We start from the raw sequence: 11,715 nt of genomic DNA, 5'->3' as shown, positions 1-11,715 counted from the left end.
TGGAGAAAATAAAAACCTGAGATGCCCAAGGTTAATCTTGAAACTGGGTTCTGTAGTGAATTTCAAATTTATGGCCCAAAATTAGAAATTTTGTAGGTAATTATTAATCTTGATGTCGAGTTTCCTGTGGCATTGAAGTGTGGACCTGCAGCTGAGGAAACGTGTGGGATCAAGCTGATGAAGCAACCTTCCTTTGGCTGGGCATTTCAACTATAGTGGATCATGCCTTGCCATTTGCAGCAACTAGAGTGTTAGACTGGAGCATGCAACAACTTCTGAGGCCAAATCGAAGATAGGATAGACTCCATGTACCATTCTGTGACAAGTGTTTGGCATAATCAAAGTTCTTGAAGGGTTATGTGGTGGTCTGAGGCTTCCAAAAGCATTACAATGATCTTGAGTCAAAGTTTGGAGAAGATCCACAAGGAGAGTTGACAACTGTATCAAAGGGGGTTTAGTTATAGATTGTCTTGAAGCAAGTCAAATTTTATATAGAGAGTTATTTAGGACGTGGAATTGAAATAAGATAGCACAAATTTCGAATAGGGGACCATTGCTAGAATAAAAATAAACATGGTTGAATTTACAAAGGAATTTGGACCTAGGTCGGTACATTGGGATGATTAAAATTACAATGTGTCATGGAATATTCCCTTATTAAAGTTTTAATTTTTATTTATATGCATATATATTTTGAATGAATTATTTATGTCATCCAAAAAAAAGAGACATGGTTGCTGGAGGCACTGGTTCTTTAAAAAAGAAAAGTCAAAAAAATTGCCCTAGATTGTTACAGTGGTATCAGAGCATAAGTCCTGCCATCATGAATGGTATGTGAAAATGGAACTACTGTCAGAAATTTTTTGGGAAAAGTATGCAGAGTTTGGGAACAACAAGCAGTGGCTTGGAAGAGGCTAGAAGAGCAACAAGAAAAAATATTTGAATATTAGAAGAATTCAACAAAAAATCCGCATCTAAAGCAAAGGCAAAGGCAAAGGCATGGTCATGGCTACTAAAGAAGTAGACAAGTGGCCATAAGGACCAAGGATGTCATAAGTTGGGTGACCAATGTTACTGTAGCCCATACAAGGATTCTGATTTTTGCAATAAAATGGTTCAAATGTTTTTACCCACATAAGTTGTGAACTCTTTTAAAGATGGTGAAAGTTTGTTTGAAAAATCAACAAAGACTATTTATTTTGAAATGAATCTTGAGAATGGAAGAGAAATTGTAAATAATAACAAGCTAACGATCCAACTGTTAGAAAACCCATAAAAAGTAGCAGAAGCAGAACAAAAAAATGCAAAATTTTTGGGTGCAATCCTGGTTGAAAAGACCCATGTCCCAAAAGAGAACAATTAACTTCCACTAAAGAAAAATGTAAAAAGTCACATCAGCCAAAATCAGGATTTCCCAAGAAACAGAATATGGAAACTGATGTGAATCCTATAAATGGTATTGGATCAGAGCTTGAACAAGAGATTTTTGTGGTAAAGAATGCCTCTGATGTCATTAAGCTAAACCAAAATCTGCAGATAAAGAAAAGCCTCCATAGTGGAAATAATGAGGAAGGTCTAAATAAGACTTTGCTCAAGCATGTCTCAAAAATTGAGAAGAAGAAATCAATAGCAGTGGCATTTTCCAATGAAGCCTTTACTGGTCTGTAAGGAAGGAAACAACACTATTTTGCGAAGGATGCCTTAGTGTTTTTTAGCAAAGATTAGTGTGGGCTTTGTAAATCTGAGCTAGTTGTTTATAAATTACACCATTGTTTTGAACACTGCAAAAATTCAATTTATGTTGAAAGAAAATTTATAGTGGATGAGGGTGATCATTTGAAGTATGAACCAACCAACGGATCTCCTTTAGTTTTCGAAATAGACTGTACCTTGAATAATTGCAGTCCACTCTTGAAATCTTCAAATCGAAAGCAGAGGGAACTATATCTAACATTACTATTATTCCACCTAAAATGGTAGATGACCTTATTACTAATGAAGGGGGCATTTGAGTTGAACTTTTAGCTTTATATCGAAGTGCTTCTAATAATATTCACGACCTAGGAGGTTTTCTTTGGAACAAGATGCAACAAAGTAGAGGAAGCCTTAATATATGCACCCTGGATATTGTCTTATATTCCCATTCAAATTGAAGCTCCTCTCCACATGCATAGACTAGGCCCTGAGCAATTGTTCTCTATATGTGGACAGTATGGAAGTAATTGATTTCAGGAGGAGAATAATAGAATGCTTACTTTGCATAAGAAACCTCAAAATCCCACTGTTGAATCAATACTCATGGCCTCTGAAGTGTTCCATGGTGTATATCCCTTCGATAATTCCATTATCACAAAGGAAAACTTTTATGAGGACTTTCAGGACAAGCCTCCTCCATTAGGTGATCTGCCTAAAACATATATGCAACTAGAATCACTTTTAAGACCCACACTTATCTACCTCAACAGGCCAATTATTTTGAAATATAATCCTTTCCTGATTTTGACATGTGTTTCTAATCTTGAAGGATTTCTTGAAGTACTTTTAGGTAATGAATTTAGTGGGGGGCTGCAGCAAGAGGAGCCTATGAAAGCATTGTAGTTTTTCAGGGGCAATAACACCCTTGTTAAGAGTGAAAAGAGAAAGGATATGATTTGCATTGTTCTTGCTAATGACACTTGTGAAGTGCATAAGGTCAGAAGGAACAAAGTTGTTAGATAAGACCTTAAAACAAGATTAAGGGATGTGGTGCAGGCTCATCAATGCTAAGATGTTAGGCATGGGAAGCATGTGTAAATTATGCCTATCTATGAACCTGTTATTCTTCTGTTATGTATAGAGAATCCATCTAGCAGCATTGAACACACACTAGATTTTGTTTCATCTATTAGAGACCCAAAATATCTGTTGATGAGAAAAATTAATAGTATTTTTACAACTTTACCTGATATGCCTAATATGGCTCCTTGGGAGGCAACTGGTAATAATCGCAAGTTAGACGATTTTTTAAAGAAAGATGATGAGAAGATGGGACAAAGTCACCTATGTGTTGCAATGAATCCAAGCATAAAAAAAATTAAGTGCCGAGTAAGCTCCAACCCAACACATCTTACAACTCCATCACAACTCATGTGTATGGCAGTTTCATAAAACAATATGACTATTACAAACTAATCAAACAAAGGGGATAGTACAAAAGTGAAGAATATAGAACTTGACACTAAAGTAGAAACTATAACTAGCTTGAATCAACTACAGAAATCATTTTCCATAAAGGAAGAAGTCCTAAGAAGGCTTTAATTTCCACTTATGGTACTGGACAAAGAAAATGAAGAGAAGCTTCTTATTGCATTTAGAATATATTTGGATGCAAAAGAGGCTAAAACTATTGAGGTATCAACAACAAATAGGGTGAAGACAACTTTTGCCCTGACATCTCCAGATTCTAAACTTGGTGATTTTAGGAGGCTTGGTCATACCTTCCCTCTAAAATACATAGAATGGGGAGTCCTAAAAAGATATGGTCATACAAAAGCATCTATAGATCTACCAACATTAGTAGGATTAAATCCTACTGCAGTGCTTTATGAGATAGTTGATGTTGATGGTTCAATGAATCGCTTACCAGGGTTGCAAAAATTTGCAAAGGAGCATAATTTACGACTTATATCTATTGCAGAACTTGTTAGGTACATGAAGAAACGTGAAAAGTTGGTGGAACAAAGTGTTATTTCTAGGTTTCCTAGAATGTGGGGACCATTTCAGGAATATTTCTATCGTTCAAAGTTGGATGGAATGGAACATATTGCCATGGTTAAGAGTAACATGGGTGATGGACTAGATGTATTGGTGAGGGTTCATTCTGAATGTCTCATGGGAGATATCTTTGGGTCGGCTAGGTGTGACTATGGAAACCAACTAGCACTAACTATGCAACAGATTGAGCTAGTTGGGAGAGGAGTGTTGGTTTACTTGTGTGATCATGAGGATAGTGGTATTGGTTTGGGACACAAAATGCGAGCTTACAATCTTCACGATGAAAGCCATGATATTGTTGAAGCTAATGTGGAGCTTGTTGGTTGCTTGTTGACTCCCATGAATAACAATGATAAGGAATCTAAAAAGCTTGTAACATACTAAATTTAACCCAACCTTCACATGTTTCTTAGCAGATTGAACAAGAGGAGCAACAAATGTTTTTACAAATGCAGGTTCTCTTAGTGCTTTTGATATGGTATCCTCCACAACTGCTTGAGATGGTTGGTCATCATATATGAACAAGGTCTTCATGATTATATCAACTAATAGTGATGTATAATAAATATTGACTTCACCTGCACATTCATAGTAATTAGTTCATTGCAAAAAATAACAATCAAAATAGAATTCAACAAGAAATGAGGAATTACAATATGAAAAAATTATCCAAATGATCAAAGAAGGATGTCTGTGTGGAAAAATTAATCCAAATGGAAAATATTATCCACATTAATGCCAACTTTAATGTATAATAGGTTTAATATGAGATGGCACAAGAAACAATATTAGAAGATAACAAGGGTTTCCAAGTCCAAGTGTGAAGGTTCACCACTACCCTAAAAGGTTGGAAATATGGGTTTTTTTGGGGACAAAGAGTGATTTCCAAGCCTCATCAAGGATATCTAGCAGGTCATCCAACCTTTAGGAAAAGTGGAAAAGAAAGGAGACTTGATCCTTTTGTTCAAAGATACCCTTAAATATGGTGGCTTAGGACGAAAAATGGAAGTTTTGGTCCTATCTAGTATCAATAGGATATGATAAGGTAAAGACTATGATAATTATGGATGCCAAGATAGGAGAGATAGTAGAAAAGAAAAAAGAATTTATGGACAACCATCTAATTTGCATATTTAATAGGTAATGGATATTTAGTTTGAGTAAATGAGCTAAAAGACCAATTTTGTAAATGGGTTGAAGCATGTAATATTTTTTTCCATGCTCTAAAGTTTATTTATTGTTCCTTTTGAATCTTTGAAGTCATAAGAGACATTGATTCAGGAAGGTTCATGGCTCTATGCTATTGATGGATTAGAAATAAAGCAGTTGTTTCATTGATTTTATATGGCACCCATGATTCATGAAACCATTAATATGCGAAGGGTCATGGTTCTATGGTACCGTTGGATTAACAATAAAGAAGTGGTTTCATGGATTTAATCCAATGGTAATGGAGTTACTTTTCAGCCCTAAGTCCCAATTATAGTGTTTTTCCCAATTATCCTTTTAGGTTCTAGAAGATGCTTTGGCACTCCCACAATATCTAACTACTAGATGGTATTTTTTAGTTCCATTGACCTAATTTTTTTGTCATTCATAGACATTAATAACATTATCTTACGTTATCCATAATGGGAAAGGAAAATATACCAGGAACCCTGGAGTCTATTGGTAGTTTTTTTTTCTGTCATAATATTTATAAAGATGAGGCCTTCATTACATGTGCCAAAGTTTATATTGATATGGACATGGGAAAGAGTTTTCCAAGTGTGATTCACTTGAGACATGTACTATTTTGTACAAATAAATTCTATGCACTAATGACATAATAAAAGAGTCTGAAGTAATTCGAAGGGAATTAAAGAAAATATCCAGAGAAGTGAAGACCAAGAGATAAAATGGGAAGTAAAAAAAAAGAGAGGAGGTAAAAACAAAGGAAAGAAGAATGCAAAAACAGGGGACCTTGGAAATACCACCTATTTCCACTGAAAGTCAAACAACTGAAGAAATAAAAAATACTCCTTCCAAAAAGGAAAGGTACAGTAAGGATATCAATACACATGGTAAGATCTAGTAGTAAGTTGTGGGTTCACCAAGAGTATGAGGTTGATGTCAAACTTAATGATAATAGATTTTTTAGAAAATATACAAATGTGATATGTCCAACAATGTGATGTGGATGAGAATTGAAACTAGGTGCAAATCCTGGGTGATTTTGAAAGAGTATATACAGTTCAACTGTTGCAACTTAGCTAAAAGGAAGGAATGTTGTAATGGATTTTGTACACTACCCAGAATCATGTGCCTTACACTTTTTCTACAAAAATCCCTAATTATTTCCAAGGGTGCATATCCCTTTGCAGACTAATTTTCCAAATGCCATGTTTCAAAGAAGAACTTAAAATACAAAGGGGCGTTTTCATATTCAAATATGTTTCTCCCACAAATAGTCCTTTATCTTCAAGTGGAATTAACATTGGTAAAGGTTAATTCCAGCTTAAAATCTGCACCCAATTTTGTGTATAAGAGGTTGGTTCATTCTATTGTGAGCTTTGCTGGAATCAAATAAGAACCCATAGTTTTCCACCCAAGAAAATACATATTCATGCCAAGGCTCTAGGAGTAGGCCGGGGAGGCTAACCCACACTGTGACAAAAGATGACAACTCTTCAAAGTGATAAAAACTCAAGCTTTATAGTTTCATAAAAAAAGAATTCTAACTAACCCATCCTATCATCCATGGATGCTCTTCAAATGGTAAGCCTCTATGTGTAATATTTGAGAATAAAAACAAGAAATAATCCATCGGGATAACTCTTACTGCTACACAATGTCTATAGGGTTTGTCATTAAATTTGATCCATTTAGACACTATATTGACAAATTGTTGGACTAAATACCACACCTCTAGGAATTGATCCCATAGATTGACTGTCATTTTGGGAACATGGGATTAACTATTCCTACAAGATGACATTATTGATTTGGGAGTTTATTAATGTGAATGAGTTTTGGTTTCTATTAATGGTTGCAGGTTTTGGTGTAATAGAAAACCTTTACATGGTATTTGAACCTTGATCCAGGTTCAATTCCTTTAGTTCCCACTCACTCTACACACACTAATTTTGAAATGAAACCCCCTAATGTAACCACCTCATGTAAAAAAGATTGAATGCTACAAATTTTCTTATGGTTATTTTTCCAATGTGGATTAAATGTGGCATCTTCTTATTTGTCAAACTATACATGTTTTGTCATGTTGAGTAGCCAAGTCATATATGAGGTTAATGATGAAGGCCTTAATCTACGTTCGTTCATTGCACAAGTCTCTATATTATCATAGTGTGAAGAGAAGAGCTTAGCTTCCTCTAAGATTTGAGATTATGCTCCTTGACATTAACCCATCTACATAATTCTGTTGTGACAGTTAGAAACCCTTAAATAGGGATGTGTTATCTAAAATGGGTCTAGGTACAAGATCTAGTTTCACTTAGAACATTGGGTTGAGTTCAGCACATAAAAGTCACAAGTTTTGTAGGTTTACATACATACCTTACTTGAAGTCCTTTTATATTGGCTTGGATAAGTTAAAAGAATGGTAAAATACATGAAATTTATGTGGAGCTTTAGTCCACATAATTGCATAGATAATTGAAGGATAGTTTTAGAAGTTGAACAACAAATTTCAGAATGGTTTTCCTCAAGTTGATTCCCATCATGGTGGCATTGATTAGATAGTTGAGGATGCAAAGGACAAAATCAACAAAATGTTGGAGGAATATGAGACAAGGACAAATATTGGAGAAGCATGCCAATGTATATCGGACTATAATATGCCATTCTCTCACCACGAGGTTGTGAAAAAATCTTTGGTTATGGCAGTGGAGAAAAAAAATGACAGGGCGGTGAATTTATTGTAGGAATGTTCAAGTGAAGGTTTTATTGCAATAAATTAGGTTATGAAAGATTTCACAAGGGTAGTTTAATGACTTGGCCTTGGATATTTCCAAAGCTAGGGAAAGGTTTGAAAGTTATGTTGAACAGACAAATGTGAATAGTTGGCTTGTGCCATATTTCACCTACAACACAAAATCTAATCCCATAGATTCAAATGGGGACATGTCTTCATGAGCTTAGAGATATTTCCATGCCTCTCTCCATATGTTCAGGAAAACTAGAGTTTGTAAATGACCAAGTATGGTTGCATAATTCATCTTTGAGGGGATCTTTGGAAACAAGAACTAGACTTCTGTTCAAAAATGTGTCAAAACTGAACTCTAATATTTTACAGTTAAGTTATATGTTTTGGTTGAGAATATCATGGATTTTCATAAAAAAATCCAAAATACACTAATAATGACAATTTAAATTGACAATAAATATAAGTACATGCTATAAATGTACAAAAGGTTCTTTAACACGGTATGGATTAGTTTTCTGAAATGAAAAATCGACTGGAAGGAGAAACAATTGTTGAGGTGAAAGTAACCAAGATATAGTATAGGGACATGGTAATGTGTCTATACTTATACCAACTGGTGTTTTCAAAAAGATAGAAAAGTCTTGTATGTTCCCATCTTCAAGCACAATCTGTTTCCTGTAAGTCCAATCAGAAAACAAAACATAAAGTAGAGCTTGTTGAGAAGAATTGTCTTGACTAGTGTTACACCAAGTTTCAGGGAGGGTGGCCAAGGAGAAGGAATTTTGGTGATGGCTAGAAGGTACCCCATAATTAAGCAATGGACAACAGAATGGTGGCAAGAAAACAAAATTAATATACAAAAATTATTATTACAAATTAAATATGTAAAAGCCTAAAAAATGAAAATGTCAAATGCACAAAGTAACTTATAAAAATACATGACAAATTATGAATGATAATATTCACAATTCCACATGAAACATAAACTAGTAGCATTCATAATTCCATTATATGGTAAAAGGCAACTAATCAATATACAACCAACACTATTCAAAATATCTCAGGGAAAAACCCTTGCATCAATCTATAGGGCCTCGTCCCAATAGCCAACAAGTAGGTTTGTCTAGTTCAATCCCTCACAATCTACAAGAACTGCTACCCAAAATGCTGCAACTTCCAGTGCCTATAAGTTGGTTCTTGTGTCAGAGAAACCTCCAGAAAGTGCACCAGTAGACAAAATGTCCAAAAACGTATTATTACAAGAAAAACAAGGCTAACAACCTTCAAAAGATGTACAATCAAATAAGACGAATGATAAAAAACAACTAAATAATACACAACGAATACCATCTACTGTTGTTAGAACTATAGAAGTAATGTGCATATACATATTTGTTAGATTTATAGGTTAATGATTAATAATAAGAAACCAAATAAATAGCATTCACACAATGAGAAGAACAAAGGAATCAACTGCTAAGAAAATGACTTCACTTTCCAGTAGCATGTAGAGTGCTAAAATATTTGTTGGATAAATTTAAGGAATTTAGGAAACTCCATTGGGATAAACTAAAATACAAAAACTTCTAGCATTTCAATATAAATGATAATGTGGCAAGCAAACTTGCTTAACAAATAGCTCACCAAAGTAGTAAGTGTGCTTAAGTAACAACTCCTATATACCTAGGAGATCGCAACATTCTATAATAACCTGAGACTTTGTTGAAGGTTTTTAAGAATTGCTTCAGAAAGAACATATATTGCCTTTAGACAAATATTAGGAAAGTGACTTGAAATGATTAGCTTTTGCAATTTAGACAATATTTTGATTATCATCTAATAGTATTGTGATATTCCCAACAATCCTATACAACATGGGGTCTTTAATATTAAGCCAAGTGACTCTAGAGAATGGGGCTTCATTATTAAGCATGGTGACTAGTAGAAGAATACAAACTTGAACTCTATATTTTGTTGCCAATATTTTTTATTTACTAACAACTCTAATAGTAACACCACTGCTTGTTTTCCTTCCTCTGTATCCCATGCTAGCACACCCAAGGGAATGCTATATTTTTTTTCACTTTTCATCAAGCACACTTAAGAGGAACTAATTTTGATAGGTGTGAACCAGATATTCCTAAGATAGTTGAGGAAAATCTTCCCATCAACAGGGACATTTACATCACCAATTTTTTGGGATGTGGGTAACATCCCAAAAGAAAAAGAGATGTCCCCAATAGTTTCCTTGTACCTCATGGACAGGGAAACACTAAAGTCTAAGCCAACCCACTTTCATTTTGCATCTAATGGTGGTTGGGTCTATTCAAGGTGGGATGACAATGAGAATAGGTCAACTAATTAATCCATCAGTGGATGCATCCCTTAGGGGTGGGACACATCCTTAATGCAACTAGGTCCCATCCAAGATAAAAGAGACAAGGATAAAAAAATTATCATGCATACATGAGAATGGACTATATCATTTATCAGTGACAGAAATAGAACACATAAAATCATAAAAGTATTTCATCTAACACAGTTATGTATGAAGACTTGAGTCTTAGACTCTTACAAAAATTGTCACATGTCATTTCTGATGTATGTATGAGTAATTGTCAGGGTAGGTGTCCCCATGTGTGGGTGCACATCTCACATATTTGGTAGGGGAATGACAACATATCCTCCCAGGCTGGTGGGCATCCCCAACCAATAAATAAATGCATGATTGGTGGGCCCTGTTACCCATCATATGGCATGAGAATTAATCTAGTTGAAGACCCCAACCAAGCAGGCTGCACTTGGAGAATTTTGGCTCTCTGGCTTGTTACCTCTCATGTTATATGAGGCCTACACTTGTGAATATTTTCACTACTCTTGTCATTTCCATCACAAAGGGAGGTTTACAAGTTGAACTTTAGATGGCCCTAGAGTTGTGATTGCATTTGATGAGGTTTTGGTGATGGCCTCATCCCAATAGCCAACAAGCATGTTTGTCTAGTTCAATTCCCTCACAATCTACCAGAACTGCTACCCAAAATGCTGCAACTTCTAGTGCCTCTAAGCTGGTTCCTGTGTCAGAGAAACCTCCAAAAAGTGCACCAGTAGACAAAATGTCCAAAAATTTATTATTACAAGAAAAACATGACCAAAAACCTACAAAAGATATACAATTAAATGAGATGAATGATAAAAGACAACTAAACAATACGCAAGCAATACCATCTACTATTGTCATAACCATATAAGTAACGGGCATATACAGATTTGTTATATTTATAGGTTAATGATTAATCATAAGAAACTGAACAAATTGTATTCACACAAATGAGAAGGACAAAGGAATTGACTACTAAGCAAATGAATTCACTTTCGAATAGCATGTAGAGTGCTAAGATATTTGTTGGATAAGCTTAAGGGATTTAGGAAACTTCATTGGGATAAAATTAAATACAATGGTTTCCAACATTTCAATATAAATAATAATGTGGAAAACAAACTTGCTTAACAAATAGCTGACCAAAGTAGTAAGTGTGCTTAAGTAACAACTACTATATACCTAAGAGATCACAAAATGTTGCAATAACCTGAGACTTTGTTGAAGGTTTTTAAGAATTGCTTCGAAAAGAACATATATTGCCTTCAAATACATATTAGGAAAGTGGCTTGAAATGATTAGCTTTTGCAATTTGGACAATATTTTTATTATCATCTAATAAAGTGTTGTGATATTGCCAACAATCCTCTAGAGCATGGGGTCTTTACTATTAAGCAAGATGACTTTAGAGAATGGGTCTTCTTTATTAAGCATGGTGACTAGTAGAAGAGTACAGTATTGAACTCTATATTTTGTTGCCAATATTTTTTATTTATTGACAACTCTAATAGTAACACCACTTCTTGCTTGCCTTCCTCTGTATCCCATGCTAGCACACCCAAGGGAATGCTAGATTTGTTTTCACTTTTCATCAAGCACACTTAAGAGGAACTAGTTTTGACAAGTGACAACCAGACATTCCTAAGACAGTTGAGGGACATCT

At 34.8% G+C, this 11,715-nt stretch overlaps 1 pseudogene; it reads left to right on the top strand.

Annotated features, from left to right (window-relative positions):
- Nucleotides 1–1,428: 1,428 nt before the first annotated feature.
- Nucleotides 1,429–4,137, top strand: LOC149195586 (bifunctional riboflavin biosynthesis protein RIBA 1, chloroplastic pseudogene; annotated as a pseudogene).
- The last annotated feature ends 7,578 nt before the right edge of the window (nt 4,138–11,715 follow it).

This window comes from Pinus tabuliformis, chromosome 2_2 (genome assembly GCF_031772625.1).
Source record: "Pinus tabuliformis cultivar Carrire ecotype Pingquan chromosome 2_2, CPIR1, whole genome shotgun sequence".
NCBI lineage: Eukaryota > Viridiplantae > Streptophyta > Pinopsida > Pinales > Pinaceae > Pinus > Pinus tabuliformis.
Note: the sequence above shows the minus strand (reverse complement) of the source record. Positions and strands in the feature narration are given on the sequence as shown.